At 41.5% G+C, this 23,071-nt stretch overlaps 1 protein-coding gene across 2 annotated transcripts in view; it reads left to right on the forward strand.

The window, feature by feature from the left end:
* slco4a1 (solute carrier organic anion transporter family, member 4A1) overlaps positions 1-23,071 on the forward strand; it is a 159,498-nt gene that overhangs the window by 17,644 nt on the left and 118,783 nt on the right. Inside the window, exon 3 of one of the 2 annotated variants that reach the window (XM_048608413.1) lies at positions 10,848-10,936. The exons of the other annotated variant lie outside the window; for it this stretch is intronic. The gene's annotated coding sequence lies outside the window, so the exon portion shown is untranslated. The remainder of the gene's footprint in view (positions 1-10,847; positions 10,937-23,071) is intronic. 2 annotated transcript variants of the gene reach the window in all.

Raw genomic sequence — 23,071 nt, forward strand, 5'->3', positions numbered from 1 at the left:
GACCTATCCCCTTCCTAACTCCCTACCTACACTCACCTTTTCCTGGCCCCATCCCCGCCTCTTCGACCTGTTTGTTTCTTCTCCACCTATCCTCTCCTCTATCCCTCTTCTATCCGCCTCCCACTCTCTCCCTATTTATTTCAAAACCCCCTTCCCCTCCCCCTTTTCTGATGAAGGGTCTAGGCCCGAAACGTCAGCCTCTCTGCTCCTATGATGCTGCTTGGCCTGCTGTGTTCATCCAGCCCTGCACCTTGTTGTATCATTTTCACAACTCCCCCAACCCCTACATTGTTTCTTCCCTAAGAGCACTTTGCATGCTGCAGTCCATCTGATATACAAAGTGCTACATACTGTATCAAACTGAACTATGGGCTTTGAACTCTCAGCTTTCCGATCCTTGTGTGAATGCATAAGCTGTAATCAGACTGACTTGTGCATTTCTAGTTTCACAATTACTCAAAGTATTCAATGTTGCAAATGTTAAACCTCTACCTTCATTCCCACTAAGATTTGAGAGCATGGAGAGAATATATACTCAAACTGAACAGGAAGGAGAGTTTCATAGGTAAAGTTAAGAGTGAAGATGATCGATCAAGCAGCTGCAAGGAAAATGAGTGGGCTGAATTTTACCAGTGTTGACTGGGACTGGGCTAAGGCTGGTCAATAGCCCAAGAAGGCATTGGGAGATGTCCTGACATCATCTAAGTGCCCTGGCAGAGTACCAGTGGTTGCAGTTTAGCAGCATAGGCATTCAGTGGATGAGCAATTGACCCACCCTTAAGTGTGCAACAAAGGGCTGCAACATTTTACTAGTATTGGGAAGGGCTGCTGCCACATTGGGAGATCACCACAAGACCATTTCACAGCTCATGGAGGCAGTCGCTACCCCTTTGCCTACAGCATTGTATTGCATGTAAGTGTAGTCCCCTCTCCCCAGTCTGATCAGCTGGGCTGGTCTGTCTGATCTTGACTCTTTGAAGATGCTTCATCATGCAACCACTTTCTTCCTCATCCTCCAACCGCAAACATGGCCACTGCTGGTGGTTGTGCTGTATGCTGCCACAGAGTAAACTTCCACTTTTGGTCTTCACAATCGGACTTCTCCATTGGAAATAAAATTCACTCCAGTATCAAGAGGAGGAAATAAATTATCACTGCTTTTTGGTCTGATTTGAAACCCATCAAAAATGTGCTGAGGGGGACCCAGTGGTACAAATGTATTATTATGCCTGTTGAGAACTCTTCCCTTTTCAACTACAGTTATTTCCAAATATTGTAAAAGGTACAAAATTTCATTACGATAATAAGATCAAGGCAAATGCCTCATTGTCTTTTAGGATTATGCTTTCAAAAGAAATGCTATCTTTCGCATTCTCCTTTGGAAAAAGGTGTGGAGCACTGGAAAGATTTTTTAAGTTGATTAGCAGTCTGCTCGGAGCCACTTGAATACTTGCCATATGTTCAATAAGTTCTCAAGTGGAATATGAATGCTTGTCCTACTGACTAAGTGGCAGGACCACTATGAATTGAACCACTTGCAATTCTGCAGATGTGTTATAAAAATAAAATGCTAATATGTAGTCCATTTTGTTTTTAAATGTCTTCTGAGTACATTCTGATAACATTGCACTGATTGAGGTGCCAACTTTTTGGATGAGATATTCAACCAACTCTTGCACAGCTTGATGTTAAAGATCCCACAGCACTGTTTGACGAAGAGCAACAGAGCCTTCCTCATAAGTTGACTAAAATCTGTCCTTTAGCCATTACTGTGTTTATTTCACAATGGATTGGGGCAGTTTCCTGAATGCACATTGGCTGCTAGGCTTCCTATTTCAACAGTAACAACATTTCAAAAGTAGTTTGCTGTAAATTGCTTTGGATGTTGCAAGTCGCTCTTTTTATTTTTATTGATCTAAATGTAGATACCTAAAAATATTGCTGGGGAATTAAAGTGCTAAATTGAGTGGAATAAATTCACAAATGTTCCTGTGGAACAGTCATGTTTGTTTTCATATGCCTTGCAGGGCCTGCAATAACTAGGGAGCATGTACAACATCTTGGTCTGCTGAAGTAAAACACACATCAAGGATCTTCACCTTAACCTCATTTAAGGCATTTGGGTAATGTTTATATTAACTGAATTTAAGGTCAGCTCCAAATCCTGCAATTACATTATTGCCTTGTAAAGGACATGCATTCATGCATTATTCTAGTATCACACTGAAATTAATGCAGGTAATTTTGTCAGGTTATCTGTTCATTCTATTCTTGAAGAGGAGAAGAGTCAATTTTGCATTAAGAATGTCCTTATTTTTCCAAAAATGTGTACATGCAGTGAAACTTAGATTTGAAATGACAGGAGTCCAATGGCCATTGTGTTCAACTTTCTGCCAGTTGGAAACTCCTCCCTTCTAACTCGAATCATTTATTGCAGGAAGTCCAAAATAATATTGAGATCATAAGATCAAGGTGAATGCCTCCTTATCTTCTGGGATTCTGTTTTAAGAAGAAATACTATCTTAAGTTTTATCACGTACACACAATGTACTATAACTTTTAACTTCTTAGTTAGAGGTCCAACTAATTATGTACAGGCAAGCACAACTCGGTTCATAAAATAAAACCATGAACTACAGATGCTGAAGATCTGAAACAAAAGCAGAAATAGCTGGAGAAGCTCACCAGGTCTGGCAGCATCTGTGGAGACAAAGAGTTAATGTTTCAAGTCCATTCTTCAGGACTTGGTTCATGTTGCTGGCTTTGCTGAAACAATTGATCTTGAGACTTGAGGCTAACTTGATATGTGACTGCTTTTGTTTCAATTTGCTGTAAGTGAGTTAATTTTGCAGCTAATACAGTTCAAGCAAATTCAAGTTGCCCCAACTGTGGGGTGAAGGAGCGGTTATCAAATACCAGACTCCTCAAAGAAGCTACAAGTTGGGGTGGTGTTGGTGAGGAGTGGGTAAAATATCTAAACCCTGCTCCACTAGGTAATGCTTTCTTGCTGGGAGCTTGGGAATCTCTGAACATACTTTTTATATGTACTCAGCTGTGCTGTCTCCTCTCTACCCAGTTTAAAGAGTACATCATATCCTAGTTTACAATCTCTTCAAAATTATGCCCTATTTGGCAGCTTGGTATTTCATATGTACGTTAACTTTAGCAAGAACTTACAAATGAGTTTGCTCATAATCCATGTCCAATTTTTCATTTGGCTGATGCAGTGTGCCTATTGTCTACAGCGATAATAACAATTTGCAAGAATATTGGGCTGATCATAATGTCCAGTGGAAAATGTCCTCAGCAATTTCCTTGAAGTGAGGTGAGAAATGGGCTCTGGTGAAAGACTGCTTGTGAGCAAAGATGTTTGAATAAAAAGATGGATTTGAAAGGATAGCAGGAATGTGGGAGGAGTTTTGAGAGGGAATTCAAGAGTGGAATATCAAGGATGGTGAAAGAGTGAATGGGCAGCACGGTGGCTCAGTGGTTAGCACTGCTGCCTCACAGTGCCAGGGACCTGAGTTCGACCCTATTCATCGGTAACTGTGGAGTTTGCACGCTCTCCCCATGTCTGCATGGGTTTCCTCCGGCTACTTCGGTTTCTTCCCATTGTCCAAAGGTGTGCAGGTTAGGTGGATTGGCCATGGAAAATGCAGGGTTACAGAGATAAGGTAGGGGGTTGGATCTGGATGGGATGCTGGTCGGAGGGTCAGTGTGGACTTGACGGGCTGAATGTCCTGCTTTCATACTGTAGGGATTCTATGATTTGAGTGGCTGTTGACTGTGGAACAGGGTAGGGGTATGCACAAGCAGCCAGTTAGAGGAGCAAAGAGTTTGAGAAGATTTGTAAGTCTGTAGGAGGCAACAGTAATGAGGAGTGAGAATGTCTGACATGAATTAAAGAATAATACAAAATTGAGACAATTGACTTTTTTGGATATAAATGTAGGTGAGCAAGTCAGGATTGAGAAGGGTTAGGCATGTAATAGGGCCTGAATAACATGATACAAAATTTCATGGTGAGTGGTGGATTGGAGCTTCACAAAGAGACCTTTTCAGAAATATAGTCTGGACGTAACTGTGACATATTTGAGAATCAACAGCAGATGGCTAAATGTAGAGAGTTGGAGACAGAGGAAGATGGTAATGGTTCTGCTTGTGATTTGAAAGGATATGAACACTTGGCTTAGGTTTGAAGATTTGAATTGCAAACAACCTGGTTGAGATTGAAGTTAATAGTCAGTGGTGAAGGAGCAGGATTATTGTCAGAAACTGAAGGGGTCACTTCTGTTCATCTCTGGGGGAAATTGAGTCAGCACAGAGAGTGACCCCAGCCCAAGGTCTGTAAAGTTGAACTTTTAACTTTTTATTTCTTTATTTTTCTGTTTTGTACCTAGGTACCTTACAACTAAGATGGCATTGGGAATGGCAACTTTTTACACTTTTCACTGTACTCCTCCTGTACTTGAGTACACGTGACAATAAAATCTAGTTCTAGTTCCAGTATTCTTGAGGAAGTTACACTTATCAGAACTGAATATCTAATATTCAGTTTGGCAAACCAGGGGCATTCGAGAGACTGAGAAAAGTGACTGATTGGAGGTTTTAGGTTGTCTAAGTCTTTCAAAGTCCGGTCTCCTATTAAGCAAGTCAACCTGGAGCCAACTGGATCACAGTAATCCAGTTCCCTCTTACTCTTACTCTTAACTTCATGGTAGCAAACCATTCGTTGGTAATGAGAGACTAGATAAGCCAGTACAAGGAACTCTTTCCAGAAGGCATGTTGCACTGCACTAAGTATGCTTTAATTGTTTAAGCACACTGCCACTAATCTCTTCGCTGTGGATACATATCAGCTCCCACTGAGTCATATCTCCACCAGATATGTATATGCAATTAAATCAATTTTGATTGTAAACCTTGGATGATAGTGTCACTTGGAATAACTGTTAGGACTTTCTGGAAGGAATGCCAACAATATTTGGGGAAAGTGAACTGTTGGTATTTCTACTGCAAGATACTATATACTTTGTTTACCAATAGTTAACAAATTTTAAAAAAGATCAAAAACAGAAATTGCTGGGAAAACTCAGCAGGTCTGGCAGCATCTGTGGAGAGAAGGCAGAGTTAACTTTTTGAGTCCAGTGACCTTTCTTCAGAACTGGCTCTACAGAAGAAGGGCCACTGGACCCAAAATCTTAACTGTGCTTTCTCTCCACAGTAACTGCCACACCTGCTGAGTTTTTTCCTAGCAATTTCTGATTTTTGTTTCTGAATTCCAGCAGTCACAGTTCTTTTTTGCTTTTATTAAAGAAAGATAGATGCCCAGGCATGGTTTTGCACAAATCAACGCAATTTGAATTGCAGAATTGGGGCTGGCAGGAAGGAGAAGATAGGAAATGTGTTCCAGTTGTCAGTTTATCTATGTATTTGCTCTGATTAGATGCCAGTTATGGCTAGCCATAGTCCATAGAATCCCTACGGTGAGGAAGCAGGCCCTTCAGCCCAACAAGTCCGCACCATCCCTCAGAGCATCCCACCCTGACCCATTCCCTAAACCCACCTAATCTACACATTCCTGAACACTGGACAATTTAGCACGGCCAATCCTCCTAGCCTGCACTGGACTGTGCGAGGAAACGGAGCACCCGGAGGAAACCCACGCAGACACGGGAGAATATGCAAACTCCACGCAGACAGTTGCCCGAGGTGGGGGAATTAAACCCAGGCCCCTGAGGCAGCAGTGCTAACCACTGAGCCACCGTGCCACCTATGTTATAATTCATTGGTGTTTATTATCTCTCTCCAATGTTTAATGAAGTCTTAAAGTAGATTGTATTTATGACTTATCAGAGTAGCAGAACAGGGTTAGAACTCCTAAACACCAATGGACAAGTTTCTTCGGCCTATGATAAGATCCAAGGTTTGCATAAAAAGAGTATAGGAAGTTGAGTTGTAAATCCAGCTACTACTTTTCACCTTTACTGTGAAATAGATCACTGTCTAAATGTCATTAGGGAGGGCCAGTATTTAGCAGTTGAATGAGCTTGGTATGTAGCACTATGGCAAAACATGTCAAGGAAATCAAAGTGAGTGGAACATCACATGGACCCAGCTGTCCTGCTGAAGGCTAACAGTCATCATGCTGCCAAATAGGATGTTCTAATGATTAGGATGATGGAGACTGGAAGATGCTGCTTCAATGGCAGAAACAATAACAGAAGCTTCTAGTAGCTATTTGCTCAGGTCTTGTTTTTTTTTCATGAAAGTGGTTCCCCAACCTGTTAGCACTGTCTCTGAGGTTGAATATTAACATCTATCCACAACTGCTGTGAGGTCTTATTTTCATTTTAAATCTGCGTTTTGAGAGCTAATGTATACTTTTCAAAAACAAAATGCAAATGTGTAGCATCAATTCCAGTGACTGACCACTGATCATTTCACAATTGAATTTGGAACAATCACTCAATTCATTTGCTGAATGTAGCTCAACGTGATGTTTAAATTCCTTCATGTACTCCTTATAATTTTCATTCCAGTCAGTGAATGTGGGATGGCAATATTCCACAGCGTGCTCTGTTTCTGCTCACAGAAATAACACCAGATTTTTTTTCAGTTATTACTTGTGGAAATTGCTTCCCTTTTCGGTGGTTGCTATCTCACATGTATTTAACTTGCTCATCTGTTTTCAAGATATATAAGCTTCCATGTATTTGCATGCTAGCTCACAAGCCTTCTCAAAAACGATGACCTTCAGGATTTTTCAAAGAACTGCAGCATTTAATTTCCCCTCTTTAAAAAAACAATCTGCGATGCTGAGTGATTAATTATTATACAGCTGTCAGTTAGCTGATAACTGATTCTTACAAATACAGTCATACAGTGGTCACATTTCTGGGTAAGTAATCTAGAGGCATGTCTTCAAGTCCCACTGTAGCAGCTTGGTAGAGTAAAACCAGCTGATAAATAATTTGGAATAAGAAGATAATATTAATAGTGACCATGAAACCGAGGGGTTCTCCTAAAAACCCATCTGGATCACTAATTTGCTTGGGAAGGATTTTTGGCAAGTTTATCCATCTGTGATAGTCTCTGGCACATTCTCTCTTCAAATGGCCTAGAAAGGCTCTAGCTGTTTTCAAGAGGCAACTCACCAGCACTTTCTCATGGGCATTTATTGACAGGCAATAGATGCTGGCCACACTTGCATCTATAAAAAAAAAAGCATTTTAATACATAGTAGAAACTTAGTGATTACCTCCCTCTTTTAAACCCAATGGACAAGAAGCCAATTTTCTACCATTAACTGGAATCCTGGCTTAGATTGGCTGTCTCAGCAAAGCCCAAGAACAGGGCTGGAGACCTTTATTGTGCATTGTTTTTATGAACAAAGCTTTTGTCAAAAGCATTAGGGACAAGTTGTTCTCTGTTGAGGCATGCCAGTTATCAGTTAGTTCCGCATAGTGCGCATAGTAGTCATTTCCACTTTGTTGTTGTACATCCTATAGTGGTTGTTGCTACCTTGATCATAACAGATGTAGGGAACTGCATAAGGTTCTTGTGGCGCAGAGGTAGTGTCCCTCCATCTGGGTCAAAGTCCAGGCTCAAGAGTTTCCTATAATTGGCTTGAAAGTAATTAAGAATTGGGAGGCCCCGGTTCAAGTTCTCTCCACTCCAGAGGTGTGTCATAACATTTACGAATGGGTTATTTAGCAAATATGTAGATGCTGGAATTAGAGAACTGAGAGAAAACTGTTAAGGAGAGGGATATCAGGTCTGCCAATAGAATTAAATACTGGACACTAACATCAGCATGAACATATCTCGTCGACAGACTTGTATAGTAAACCTTTTCTGTTCTGTTCCCATTGATTTGTCCTCATCTTAAATGCAAAGGAACACTGATAAGGTTTCTGAAGAAGGCTCCAGACCCAAAATGTCAGCTTTCCTGCTCCTCTGATGCTGCCTGGCCTGCTGTGTTCATCCAGCTGTACACCTTCTTATCACTGATAAGATTCTAGTTCTTTTGTCTAGCTTAACCAACCTTAATGGGGAATTTGAAGGAGATTATTTACTTTGCACTGACTTTTGAAGGTGTGAGCGCTATCAGTTTGCTTATTGCTGGCTAGAAACTAGATTGAGAATGTCTAAATTTCTTATGTATCTGCACCCTGGTGCTCACAAAGGAGTGTTTCATTCTATCACTCAGGTGTGGTATATCCAGGTCAGACACCGAAAGAAGTCCATTAATTCTTTGGAACAATTCAACCCTTTGAAATGTGCATTCTTTCTCATGTATAAATTGCTGTAAACATCATTATTTGAAATACATTGTTAATTATTTTTAAATCCTAATGGTCTTTGCAGCAGCCAAAATATTTGAGCTTTGTATCAAACAGATAAGAAAAATAAACTACATTTGCTAACTATTTCTGAACAATGAAATTAAGAAGAAACGTAGAAACATGGAAAGTAAGGAAAAGCTTTAGGCTATTTAGTCTATCAAATCTATTCCATCATTCAACATAGATAGTAGGAACTGCAGATGCTGGAGAATCTGAGATAACAAGGTGTAGAGCTGGATGAACACAGCAGGCCGAGCAGGAAAGCTGACGTTTCGGGCCTAGACCCTCCTTCAGGAAAAAAAATCATTGTTCTTCTTATTTCTAAAGAAGGGTCTAGGCCCGAAACGCCAGCTTTCCTGCTCCTCTGATGCTGCTTGGCCTGCTGTGTTCATCCAGCTCTACACCTTGTTATCCCATCATTCAACAGGATGACTGCTGATCCTCAGTGTCAGAATCCTGCTGTCTTCCCATATCCCATGATTCCTTTAATATCTAGAAATCCATCTGTGACCTGGCCTGCAGAGACTTGTGCAGAGAATTCCATAGGTTCACCACCCTCTGAGTGAAGACATTTATTTTCCTTTTAGTTCTCTGGGGTGTACCGTGTCTCCAGAAGCTGTGATCCTTTGTTCTGAACCCCCAAACCAGAGGATATCTGTATCAAGTCTACCCAACTCTTTCAGAATTGTGTGTTTCAATGAGATCCCCTCTCATGTAGGTCTAGTTAACTGAATGAATGTCTCCCCATATGACAAATCTCTCCTTTAGTAAATAGTGGAATTATGTTCATATCCCTTCAATCTGCCAGGACAGTACCAAAATTCTGCAGATTCTAGAAGATGTAACCAATGCATCCACTATTACTATGAACACCTCCTTTGGTACTTGGGAACGTAGATTATAAGATCCTGAGGATTTATCTGCTTTCAGTCCCATTCATTTCACCAGCACTCTTTTATTAATACTAATTTCCTTCAATTCATCATTTTCAATAGGTGGTTCTTCCATATTTCTGGGAAGTTATTTCCATTGTCTTCTACAAAGACAGAATCTAAGTAGTTATTTAGTTGGTCTTCCATCTCCTCATTGTCTGTTATTAATTTTTCCCATTTCAGACTGTAAGGGACTTACTCTTGTCTTTACTGATCTTTTACTTCTTACATACATATACAAGCTTTTACAGTCAGCTCTTACACCCTTTTCCTGATGAAGGGTCTAGGCCCGAAACGTCAGCCTCTCTGCTCCTATGATGCTGCTTGGCCTGCTGTGTTCATCCAGCCCTGCACCTTGTTGTCTTACATTCTTTGCAAGTTTCCTCTCATACACAGTTATTCTCTTTTTAGAGGTCTATCTTTTCTGAATTCTAAGCGACTCCCAGTCCTTGGGCTTCCTACATTTTCTAGCAACATTATATTACTGTTCTTTAAATCTAATTTCCATGGTTGGGGCCCTTTTCTTGTTCATATTTTTGCACTAAAACAGTACACATAACTGTTGCAGTGCTTGCATTTATTCCTTGAATATTTGCCATTATCTATCCGTCATTATGCCTTTTAATGAACTACCCAATCAATCACTGTCAACTCATGCCTCAGATTTGTGACTTCCTTTGTCAAATTGGATTACTTCACATTATAGCCTGATGAAGGCTTCAAGCATGTGATGGCCATTGTTCTCTAAAGGACCTCATTCGACAAAGTTACTAATTAACTCCATCTCATTTGCACAAAACCAAATCTAGGACAGCCCATTACCTAAGCGGGCCCTCAATATACTGTTTAAAAAAAAAGACTTGAATACATTTGAAGAATTCATCAACAGCATATTGTTGCCAATGTTTATATCCCTGTCTATAAATGTACTAAAATCACCCATGATTACTGTAGCACCCTTTTACATGCATCTCTAATTTCCCGTTTCTCACCATCCGGTACCTTACTCCAACTGTTTTTGGAGGCCTATAGACAACATAGAGTTGTCTGCCTCTTTGTACCCAGACTGATTCAATATCCAGATTCTCAAAGCCTATCCTTTCTCACCCTTGCATTGACTTTGTTCTTTACCAAGAATGCTGCCCCATCTCCCTTTCCTTTTTTCAGGTCCTTCTAAAATGTTGAATATCCTTTGAAGGACTGCAAAGAGATGATTGTCGACATTCAACCTTATCAATGTCCTCACAATGTATAAAACACACCTGTCCCTCTGGACTGAAGGCTTGGTAGATTCACATTGCCTACGTTTGATTGTTGGAGCCAGAATATGAATTTAAATTCTTCCGATTGTGTTATGGCTGTCAACTTTTTCCTGTGTAATTTTTTTCCTGCTCAATGTACAATCAAACCTCTTCTTAAATATTAATATAGTTCCTGTTGTGTTAACTAACTTTGGAAGTGTACTTTACCACCTCACAACCATTTCTTTATTGTAGGTTTTAAACAAGCTTTCTTTCTGACGTAAATTTCTGCAAAGACTCCATAGTTTTCTTATTAATTATTTTAGACTCTGGACCAAAATGAGAAAAGGATGCTGCTTTAAAACGAGGACTGTGGAAGATGTTGGAGTTCTAAAATGAATCACTGGAAGTCATTGTGAGTTGTGTTTATCCTGTTGCCTTGTTCAAGCATTGGAGAAAGTTGCTGGAGGCGCATAAGCACTGTGGGGGTGTGTTCAGGGCAGTTTTTTCCAAAGACAGTCAGTAGATTGCTTTTTCAACCAGGACCAGTTGTGGGTCAGGAATGCTCAGCCAGACAACAACTCCGTGATTGGCTTGTGGGCAGGCAGACAAACCTGTGTGTGTGCAAAATACAGTGGCAGAAAGCTTCCAGCTGTAAAAAAGACACTATTCTCTCTTACATTTCAAAGAGGTAACAAGCAATTGGAAGATAGCTAGCTATTCTCACTCAGCATTTTCCTGTAAGCTGTTGCCTCTAACCAGTAAATGAGACTCAGCAGTTCAGAATGAGTCATTGGACTCAAAACATTAACTCTGCTTTCTTCCCACAGATGCTGCCAGACCTGCTGAGTTTCAGCAGCAATTTCTCTTTTTGTTTCAGATCTCGAACATCTACAGCTCTTTATTTTGTTTGAAGAGAAATCAGGTTTCTGCACTTAACAAAAGATTATTTATCACAAATGTAATACTCCTGATCACAGGGGAATAAAATATGAGTTATCAACTTAGAAATAAGTGATCGCCTTCTTAAAGCCAAGGGACACATGCAGACAGAAATAAACAAAGGAGCATAGATGGAGAAAGAAAGAAGTCAGGAAAACACTGTTCAATATCGCCAGTCCAGAGAATTCAACAAAGTGCCCTTTTGGTCTTTCCAGGTCCTTCAGTTCACTGATCATCCTTGTACCAAGTCCCCTCAGTTCTTTTGAAGACTCAGGATGGTTTGCACAGCTAACTGTTGAATCCCTCAGTTACTAGTTAGAGGTAATAGCTTATAGGCAAATGGTGACTGAGAATAGCTAGCTCTCTTCAATTCCTCAATAAAAACCAAAAGAACTGTGGATGCTGTAAATCAGGAACAAAAACAAAGTTGCTGGAAAAGCTCAGCAGGTCTGGCAGCATCTGTGGAGGAGAAAACAGTTAACATTTCAGGTCCAGTGACACTTCCTCAGAACTGATGGTGGCTGGGAAAACGTCAGTTTATATGCAGAAAATAGGGAGGTGGGTGGGGTAGGGAGTAAACGATAGGATAGAGCCCAAGGAGAGAGAGAGACATTTGGACAAACAAAGGAGTTGCTAACGATCAGGCTGGGAGGATGAATAGTTGTTACTGGGGACTGTTCGTGACTAACAACAGGGGGTGTGTAATAGCAGGCTGTGGTAACAAGGCCTGGTATGTGGGGTGGGGGGGCTGGGACATGGGAGAGTTTAGGCCCTAAAATTATAGAACTCAATATTGAGTCCGGAGGGCTGTAGGGTCCCCAAGCAGAAAATGAGGTGTTGTTCCTCCAGTTCTGAGGAAGGGTCACCGGACCTGAAACGTTAACTCTACTTTCTCCTTCACAGATGCTGCCAGACCTGCTGAGCTTTTCCAGCAACTTTGTTTTTGTTCCTCCAGCTTGCGTTGGGCTTCACTGGAACACTGTAGCAAGCCAGAGACAGATGTTGGCCAGGGAGCAGAGTGGTGCATTGAAGTGGCAGGCAACAGGTAGTTCAGGTTCTTTTTTGTGAGCAGAACGTAGATGTTCTGTGAAGCTGTCACCAAATCTATGCTTCGTTTCCCCAATGTTAGGAGATCACGTTGTGAGCAGCAAATGTAGTAGACTAGATTCTGGGAAGTGCAGGTGAAGTGTTGCTTCACCCCGAAGGTATGTTTGGGCCCTTGGACACTGGGTAGGGAGGAGGTAAATGGGCAGGTGTTGCACCTTCGCCGGTTACAGGGGAAGGTGCCATAGGGCTGTGGGGAGGTGCTGGGGGTGAAGGAAGTGTGGACCAGGGTGTCCCGGAGGGAACGGTCCCTGCAGAAGGCTGAAAAGGGAGGGGAATATGTATCTGGTAGTGGCATCTTGCTGGAGATGGCGGAAATGACCTCTGATCTTCTGGATGTGGATGCTGGTGGGATGGTAGGTGAGGATAAGGGGAACCCTATCGCTGTTGTGGGAGGGAAGAGAAGGGGTGAGGGCGGAAGTGCGGGAGATGGGTCGGACCTCGTTGAGGGCCCTGTCGACAAAGGAGCTGGGGAATCCTCGGTTGAGGAAGAATGTGGACATTTCGGAGGCTCCCTTGTCAAAGTTGGCCTCATCTGAACATATGTGACGGAGACGGAGGAACTGAGAGAATGGGATGGAGTCTTTACAGGAAGTGGGGTGCGAGGATGTATAGTCCAGGTAGCTGTGGGAGTCAGTGGGTTTGTAGTGGATATTAGTGGCCAGTCTATCCCCAGAAATGGAAACAGAAATGTCGAGGAAGGGAAGGGAGGAATCCGAGCAGGTGAAAGTGAGGGCAGGGTGGAAATTGGAGGCGAAATTGATGAGGTTTTCCAATTCCAGACGAGAGAGGGAAGCAGCACCGATGATATCATCGATGTATCAGAGAAAGTGTTGTGGGTGGGGGCCAGAATAGGACTGGAACAAGGAATGTTCCACATACCCCACAAAGAGACAGGCATAACTAGGACCCATGGCAACCCCTCTTACCTGAAGAAAATGAGAGGAGTTGAAAGAGGAGTTGTTGAGGGTAAGGACAAGCTTGGCCAAGCGGAGGGTGGTGGTGGTGGGTGGGGATGGTTCAGGTCTTTACTCCAGGAAGAAGCGGAGAGCCCTAAGACCGTCCTGGTGGGGAATGGAAGTATAAGGGGATTTTGACATCCATGGTAAAGAGGAGGTGGCTGGAGCCGGTAAACTGGAGGTTTTGAAACCGGCGTAAGGCGTCAGATGAATCATGGATGTATGTGGGTAGGGATTGGACCAGGGTGAGAAAGAAGAGATGAGTTCTGTGGGGCACGAGCAGGCTGAAACAGTGGGTCTGCATGGGCAGTCCTGTTTTGTGGATTTTCAGAAGGAGGTAGAAGTGAGCTGTGTGGGCCAGTGGGACTATCAGCTTGGAGGCAGTATTTGGGACATCACCAGATGAAATGAGGTCAGTTACCGTAGTTAATACAATGGCCTGATGTGCCACGGTGAGGTCATGGTACGGGGAAGATGGGAGGAGGTATCTGAGAGCTGGTACTCAGACTCTGCAATGTTGAAGTCCGTACGGCAGACTACAACAGCACCACCTTTATCGGCAGGCTTAATAACATAGTCAGGGTTGGACCTAAGTACATGGAGTGCAGTCGGTTCAAAGGGAGATAGGTTGGATTGGGTGAGGGGGGGGGAGCGGTGGGAGCAGAGAAATTGAGGCAACTGATGTCACTTTGATAGTTCACAATGAACAGATGCAGGTAAAAGGCCAGAGGAAGGAGTCTAGGTGGAGGGAGAGTGTTGGAACTGGGTGAAGGAGTTTACAGGATGGGGAGAGGACTCTTTTCTAAAGAAATGGGCCCAGAGGCAAAGACAGCGGAAGAAGAGTTTGGCGTCATGTCGTGCCCGAAGTTCATTAAGGTGGGGACGCAGAGGGATAAACTCCTTTGTTGGAGTTTAGAATAATGAGATGAGTCCTATGAAATGTATATATTTCTGAAAGGCTGGGCAGATTGGATGCAAAAAATGTATTTCCTCCATCAGTGGAGTCAAGAACAAGGGTCACAGTCTTAGGACATGAGGTGACCATTTCGGACTGAGATGAGGAGAAATTTCTTTGCTCCGAGGGTGGTGAACCTGTGGAATTCTCTATAATGTATGGTTGTAGAGGTCAATTTATTGAATATACTCAAAAATGAAGCATATAGATTTCTAGACATTAAAGGCGTCAGGGGTAAGGGGAGTGAGCATTGAGACAGAAGATTAGCTATGAGACTGCAGAGCAGGGTTAATGGGCCAAATAGCCTATTTTCTCTCCTGTTTTTAGTGTTAGCTTCCCAAGACAGCATTTCCTTTTTCCACTCATAAGAAATATTTTGAAACCAGCTGCAATCAAGAAGATTTAAGATGTGATGCATCACTGACCTGACAAGTTTTAAGTTCGTTGGCTCACGTGGGATTGGAACTTAAGTATTCATTTCTCTAGATGTAATGTTTAAATATTTTATTTGCCTTTGAAACATTCTTGACTTTAGCTACAGTGTAGTACTTAACTCCAGTACGTCAGAATTAGTATCTGATCCAGTCTGATTGCCCAACTGGCTTGGCAGGCCAATCAAGCTTCACATGCTGCTTGTTTAAATATAACATCTTTCTGTGACAGAGAACAATGAACAAGGATGGCAGTAACAAATAGGATTGTTGATTTAAAGTTCCTCTAGCTGTATTCTGGTTAATATTGAAGCCAATATATTTACCAGCATTACAAGCCTAGCTCCCAATTTTAAGAACCACCCTAATCTTTATTAATAACCTATTGCTCAAATTCTGCTGCACCACTCCATAAGAAATCAACATTCATCATGAAGGTAGCTGAAAGCTTGCCTTTTAACTGAAACTGACTAAAAACACTGTGGTATTTACTTGCAATTCTACATAACCTGTTTCTGCAATGTAAATTTCACCAAAACAAAACCACACCCAGAAACAACATTCAAAGATGCACTTGTTTAGTTTCTGTAGTTTTTCTTCATCTGCTGCCTCTTTGGCTAGTTTCAGAAACATCCTTTGAAAAATATCACCCACATGGCTTTTATGTTGAACGATCTAACTTCAGAAATAGCCAAAGGAATTCAAAAAAATTGTCAAGATTACTTTTCCAGATGTGGGAGAGTCCACTCAAATATCTGTACCACCCAGTCACTCTTTAAAATTCCTAGTTTACCTTGAACTTTCTAAGTTCTGTCAACCAGTACTTTCGGTACAAGTCCACATCTGTGAAGAGATAGCAGCAACTGCAGATGCTGGAAAATCTGAGACAACAAGGTGCAGAATCTGGTGAAGGGTCTAGGCCCGACACGTCAGCCCTACTGCTCCTATGATGCTGCTTGGCCTGCTGTGTTCATCCAGCTCTGCACCTTGTTGACTCCACATCTGTGAAGACTGGTTGCCCCTTCCTTGGTGCCTCAATAATTACAAACTATATTCAATTCTCTAATTTCTCCTCGCTTTGCCTCTTTTAATAGTTTATCCTCAAGTTTATTGACTACCACTAACATTTCACTGTGTGAAGAATTGTGCTCCTACTCAGTTTATGGGCTTATTTGCACTTTTATCAGTTGGGACTAATACTGCAGGATCTCCCTGTTGCACTATTGGAGATTCATTCTGTAGTTTGTGACTGCTTTCTGATACAATTTACTTCAGTTTGTATTGACAGTAAATCTGTTTTCTTACTGCCTGCTCTTGCATCCCATTTTGCAAGTGCATGGATTTTGATGTTTGCCTATCACCTTCAACATTCAACCGATTATTTAAATTTGCCAGTACCTGTTCTGCATGTCCCACAGTTGCCACACCCCTTCTTTCACCTAGACCACTATGGAATATGCCACCTATCAACCCACCACAGGCCATCTGTCATGTGCGTCAACATATTTTACATTGCCACTATTCGGCCATTGAGATATAGTTTTCTACTCTTCACAACCTTCAGCACAAAATATGAGTATTTGAGGTGTAAGCATAATTCTGTGGACAGTTCAGAATTTGAGATGTTGTGGTTAATCCTAAGGAATGCTGAGAAATTTTGTTTTCATATTTGATCAGTACTAGTTTATCATAGATCTTACCAGTGTCTTTCTGATCTGCACAACCCTCTTTTATAGTGCACCAGATCTCCTGAAATTCCATTTTGAATGGTATTATCTAAGGCTTAAGATCTCTACATTTTCAGAGACCACAGCCTCAATTAAAGTACTTGCATGTGCAGAAAAAAAAGATCACCAGTTGTATTACTTGCTAGTGCAGGAAGATTATAGCACAGAAGACAATTTTTCTTTCAAACTATTAGATGGGGAATTTATCCTCCAACCATTGGGAGTCAATTCTTTGCATGAACAAATTTCATTTGTACTTTTTCTTCTTACATGATTCATTCAACAGAATAAGTATCTCAATAGAAACTACATCAGTACTTTTAACATGGTTTGCTCCAGCTACTTATGTGGAATTACAACTTTCTTTAATGATCTCAGTTCTCACTTTCATCATCTTTCTCAGATTTTTTTCTGTCATTTTGACCCTGTCTCTTCTGTAGGAAGATATTCATATAATGATACACTGAATCAAGTCTGAAACCCTTATTAACTGTTGTAGGGAATCCGTGTGATTAATATGTTCATCATTGCTGTTCCAGTTCTGTCGTCTGTTTTTGTGTGTCCAAACTCTCATTCTACTTTCCTTTTAACTCTTCCATTGTTTAGACACCTGCATTCATGTCGGGGATAATTCTGAAACCTCCTTTCTTTGTCACTGTAAAAAGGCCTATTTGTGCAACTGAAGGGCTGACATAAGTGTATACTTTAGGAGTTTTTTTAAGTTCATAGGCACCTGATTGGCCAACATTTATTTTCCATCTCTAGTTGCCCTTGAAAAGTGATGATGAGCTGCCACCTTGAACTGTTACAATCCCTTTGCAGTAAGTACACCCACAATGTCATTAGAGAGGGTGTTCTAGGATTTTGGCCCAGGACCCGAAAGGAGCGGTGGTATATTTTCAACTTAGTTTTGTGAGTGGCTTAGAGGGGAACTTGCATTTGTTGGTGTTACTATGTATCTCCTGCCATTGCCCTTCTAGACGGGTTGTGGGTCGGTGCTGTCTAAGAAGCCCCGGTGAATTTCCACAGTGCATCTTATACGTGGTGCACACTGCTGTTATTGAGCTTTGGTGGAGAAAATGGATGTTTGTGCATATAGTGCCATTCAAGTGTGCTGTATGTCCTGGATAGTGTCCAGTTTCCTGTGTATCATTGGAACTGCACTCATCCAGGCAAGTGGGGAGTATTCCTCACACTCCTGATGCGTGCCTTGTTGCTGATGGATAAGCTCTGGGGAGTCAGGAGGTGAGTTGGTCACTGCAGACACCCTGACTACTGTCCTGTTCTTGGAGCCATAATGTTTACATGCAGTGTTATTTACAGGCTATCCTGTTCAATTTCTGGTCAATGGTAATCCCCCAGGATGATGATGATAATGGGTGATTCAGTAATTTTTTTTTCTAGAATCCCTACAGTGTGGAAACAAGCCCTTTGGCCCAACAAGTCCACACCGACCCTCAGACCATCCCAGACCTATCCCCCTATAACCCATCTAAACTACACATCCCTGAACACTACAGGAAATTTAGCATGGCCAATCCATCTAGCCTGCACATCTATGGACTGTGGACGGAAACCTACGCAGACATGGGGAGAATTTGCAAACTCCACATAGACAGACACCCGAGGGTCGAATCAAACTCTCGCTCCTGGCACTGTGAGGCAGTAGTGCTAACCACTGAGCCACCTTAAAATTCTACGATACCTGCTATTCCCAGGTGGTCTCCCATCCAAGTACTAACCAGGCCTGAGTCTGCTTAGCTTCACAAGATCAGATGAGAGCAGGCATGCATTTTCAGACTAGTGCCATTGAGTGCTAAGGGACAATGATTAGATTCTCTTTTGATGAAAATGGTCATTGCCAATAACATGAACACAAGTTCCAATCCAGCAATCTGTAAATTGAGTTCATCAGTCTTCGATACAATCTGTTAAAGACTGTGATGAACGAGGTGGGGTCGTGTGGGTCAGTGGTAATATCCTTACCTTTGGGTTCAGGTCCCACAACAAGATTTGTTGGTCATAGAAAATGTGCTTGTAACATGACCAGCCAAGCTGACAGGCTGCAAATCCTTCCAATTTGCCTGACAATGAGTGGTAAGAGTGAGTTTCCTGGTCTGCCACCCTGCAGGAGGCAAAGCCAAACCAGTATAGTATTTTGCTCATAAGCATAGATCAATTCAGTGGATGTCCATGGCTTAACCCCTGAAAATGATGACGAAAGACCAGACAGAGTCTATAATATAATCTTCCATGGAGTGACTATCTGTAATAGATAACACAATATGGAACTAGAGGAACGCAGCAGGCCAGGCAGCATCAGAAGAGGAGGAAAGTTGACATTTCGGGTCGGGACCCCTCAGTAATGAGGAGGGGGAAGAAAGCTGGGAAATAAATAGAGAGGAGGGGTGGGGCTGGGGAAGGTAGGTGGGATGGTGATAGGTGAGTGCAGGTAGGGAGTGGTGGGAATTGGTCAGTGATGTGGGAGGGACGGATAGGTGGGAGAGAAGGTGGACAGGTTGTGTCAGGTCAAGGAGGCGGGGATGTGAGGGAGGATTGGTCATGGGATGAGGCGGGGGGTGGGAAAATTTTAAAACTAGTGAATTCCATGTTTAGGCCATTGGGCTGTAGGCTGCAGAGGTGGAATATGAGGTGCTGCTCCTCCAGTTTGCGGGTGGTGTCATTGTGACTTTGGAGGAGGCCCAGGATGAACATGTCACCAGGGAGTGGGAGTGGGAGTGGGAGGGGGAGTTAAAATGGTTCACGACCGGAAGGTGTTCCTAGTGACTATCTGTACTTTTTCAAAATCTGTTGAATTATTATCGTGCTTTAGGAATTTAACAGATCATTATTCTTGGAAAGAATCCTGATAGAAGGCCCAGGGATTCTTTACAATTCAACTGACAAACATCCTAATCTGAAAATATTTTTGTTTCTGCTGTAACATAACATGTCCACATACCCACTTTGTTCTTCCATTAGACATACAGTTCACACTTTGAAAACATTAGAGAGTAAACAAACCCTGCTCTTGCCATCTGTCATTTTTTCTACGAGGATTGCAAGTTTTCTGACTGAATTATTTTCTTCATTTCCAATCTTCACATTTAATTGAACCCCCTCTGCTAATGTCATATAAGCAAAAAACTGCAGATGCTGGAGATCTGAAATAGCAACAGAAAGCGTTGGAGAAACTCAACAGGTCTGGCAGCACCGGTGAAGAAAGAAACTGAGCCAACATTTCAGGTCCAGTATGATTCCTCTTTGGAAATGGTGACGACTGGGAAATGGATTTGTTTTAGTGCTGTTGATAAAGGGGGAGGTGGAGTAAGAGGAACAAATTGCAAGACAGCCCAGAGCAAAAGGTAAAGAGAGTGCTAATGGTAGTAGAAGAGGGATATAGATGCAAAATGGGTGTTAAAAGTAGGTATGAACAATAAAAAATAGGTCAGCTCCGATTAGACCAAAGCCATGCAAACAAGACGAGTGTGGGGGGAATGGAGGTGTCATGAAAATGGTGGACAGTGGTCATGCTCTGAAGTTGTTGAACTCCATGTTGAGTTCTAAAGTGTCAAAGTGGAAAATTCAGTACTATTCCTTCACCTTGCGTTCGGCTTTGATGGAACATATGACAGGCCTTTACAACTTTAAGAACTCAACATTGAATTTAACAATATCAGAGCAGGAGCACTGTCCTCCATTTTTTTTATTATTCCCCACCCTCAGTGTCTTGTTTGCATGGCTTTTCCCTCATCAGCACTGACTTATTTTCTACTGTTCACACCTACTGTCACCCCTGCATCGCCATTTTGCATTAGCACGCCCTTTGTCTTTTACTCTGGACACCTTCACTATCTGTTCCTTTCAGTTCTTTCCCCCTTTGTTAACAACGTAAACTCCACCATTTTCCAGCCCCAGTTAATTTTGAAAAAGGGTCATAATGGACTCTAAATGTTCACTTTGTTTCTCCCTCCACAGATGCTGTCATATCTGCTGACCCTCTACTACTGTGTTCTGTTGGAGAAAAAGATTGGTGAAAGATAAAATATGAGGCAGCCCTTACAGACTTTTATATTAACTGATAAAGTTGCACATTACAAGCATGCACCTCTTAACCCAGTGATCACAGTTTTAATATGTGTTTATTTCTTGGGCTCAGGTGAATCCCCATTTAATGTCCACCACCTGAATACAAATAAACACAACGAACATCTATTTGACAAACTTGCACTCTCTAGGTCCGTGACAGATGCAGCAGGGTGTTGCTGACAGTGTGCAGTAAAAGCATTGCATCAGGGTGAAACTGCTTAGGAAGTCTGCAGCTGTTTCCTTCAGGTCAAAATCTCCTAGATCTCAGATGCAATGAATCTAGCAAAGGACTGAAAACATTACCTTCCTTTGCATTGACATGATAGCTGATGAAATCTATATTTTAGCATTTTCCAATCTAAATAACTGGATAAATCCTAAACTGTATTTATCTCCATTTCTCCTTGGCATCATATTAATTAAATTATATTCACATAAACTATACCCAATGTTAGCAGCGGCAAGCTACCATCTTGCAAAGTTATAACAGTGCAATGCTGAACAAGATAACGATTATATTTTTCAGTATGTCTACTTGCCTTGCATTTTATAGCTCATTTCCGTTTAATGGGCAAGTTTACACAGCTATAATTTTGTAGTATTCCTGCATTTGGAAAATGCTTGGATACAGTGGAATATAATGCACTGTGCACAATAAATCTTTACTAATTTTACATTTTGCCTATGTGCATAAACATTACCATTCTGCTGTGTTTTTGAAAATATGTTTCTGTTGTAACATTTATTGTATATTATTGTAGTATCACTGCTGGACAATGGGAGAAACACAGAAAAACGCAATTTCTGAAAAGCAAAAGTACTACACAAAACTCAATGTCATTTGCACACTATTACCACGCAAAGTTTACTCCATTGTGGCATGGTTGCTGATCTTATCAGCTGAAGTTCAGTGAGTAACACTAGTGGTTGTCAACAAATTTATTTTGTTAATTTTCATTGTTAACCTTCAAACAACACCAAAACAAGCTACAAACCACGTGAGACATGAGACCTGTAGACATCATGAATTGCTTTTGTATTGCCTGATGAACCACATATAATGATAAGCACTTGCAGCAAATTTCAATAATAAGAAAATTAGACCAATGACCTAAGGAATGTCAGTCATTTCATTCTGTTAACTTTCCCTCATTATCATTTGGGCATGATCTCACATCAGGAAAGCGGTCTCACAGACTCATTAAAATCCCTTCCTAACAGCATTGCGGGTCTACCTACAGCACACGAACTGCAGTGTTTCAAGGAAGCAGCTCACCATCACCTTCTTGAGCAATTAAGGAGAGGCAATAAATACTGGCTAGCCCGTGATACCCGCATCCTATGACTGAATAAAGAAAAACAACAAAATGCAATTACATTCCCAATCTAATCTATAAACCAAAATGTTTGGTTTCATTATTGCCACCCTTGGGTGTTTCTTGTCCCATGAAAAACATAGACAAACTCTCTGCGAGGTGGGAGTATGATGATATGAATTGGAAAGACATTCTTGACATTGATTGTGAATTGCAATAAGCTGTTTGACTTCAGTTCAGACAAGACCAAGAAATTCCCATTTTGATCTCTACCTACTACCCTTCCCTTCAACTGAGATTTTTCAGACAAAATCTTCTTTGTCCACGTTGGCTGCTGTCTGCTCGAGTGAAATTCTGGCAATAGAGCTTTCCCAAATAAACTCGACAAAGAGTAAATCAAACGTACATAAGCCAGCTGGAGTGCAATAATGTGAAAGATATATTTTTCTGCAAAAGGCAACTACATGCGCTTTTGAAGATGAAGGAATGAGAGTCCTTTTACATCAAGACGTAACATTTAGGGCAAAGGGAAATGTTTAAAGCAAAACATTGAAGATCACCTGCCCATTTCTTTTTGTGGGTATGTTATTTAGATAGTGACATTGTGAAGTGTGGTTATATTGTACTATAGCTTGAATTTAGGTCAGTTTATCAGTCGCTTGACTTTCATTTGTTATGTTGATTCTTAAACCAGGTGTCATGATCATTTGTGTTTCTGCTGAGAACATCTGTCAGTAGACATGCTTTGTGACCCATCCACCTGGGTGAAACCAGTAAATACTCCAACTGAACCCAAGACAAAAAATGGTTCATGGTGATGTGGTAAACAAGATGCTTTGTTCAAGAGCTCCTTTGAGTTAATGCATTAAGAAACGTAGTATGATGTTAGATTCTAGATTAAGTTCAGTATTTCTATGTGTAAAAAGATAATGAAAATAAAATAGATAAAAATCAACAAAACTGCAGTGTTCATGCATAGTATGTTTGGAATGTCTTCACAAACATGCAGAAAAACAGCTATATGTTA

Source organism: Rhincodon typus, chromosome 19, assembly GCF_021869965.1.
Source record: "Rhincodon typus isolate 14 chromosome 19, sRhiTyp1.1, whole genome shotgun sequence".
Classification (NCBI taxonomy): domain Eukaryota; kingdom Metazoa; phylum Chordata; class Chondrichthyes; order Orectolobiformes; family Rhincodontidae; genus Rhincodon; species Rhincodon typus.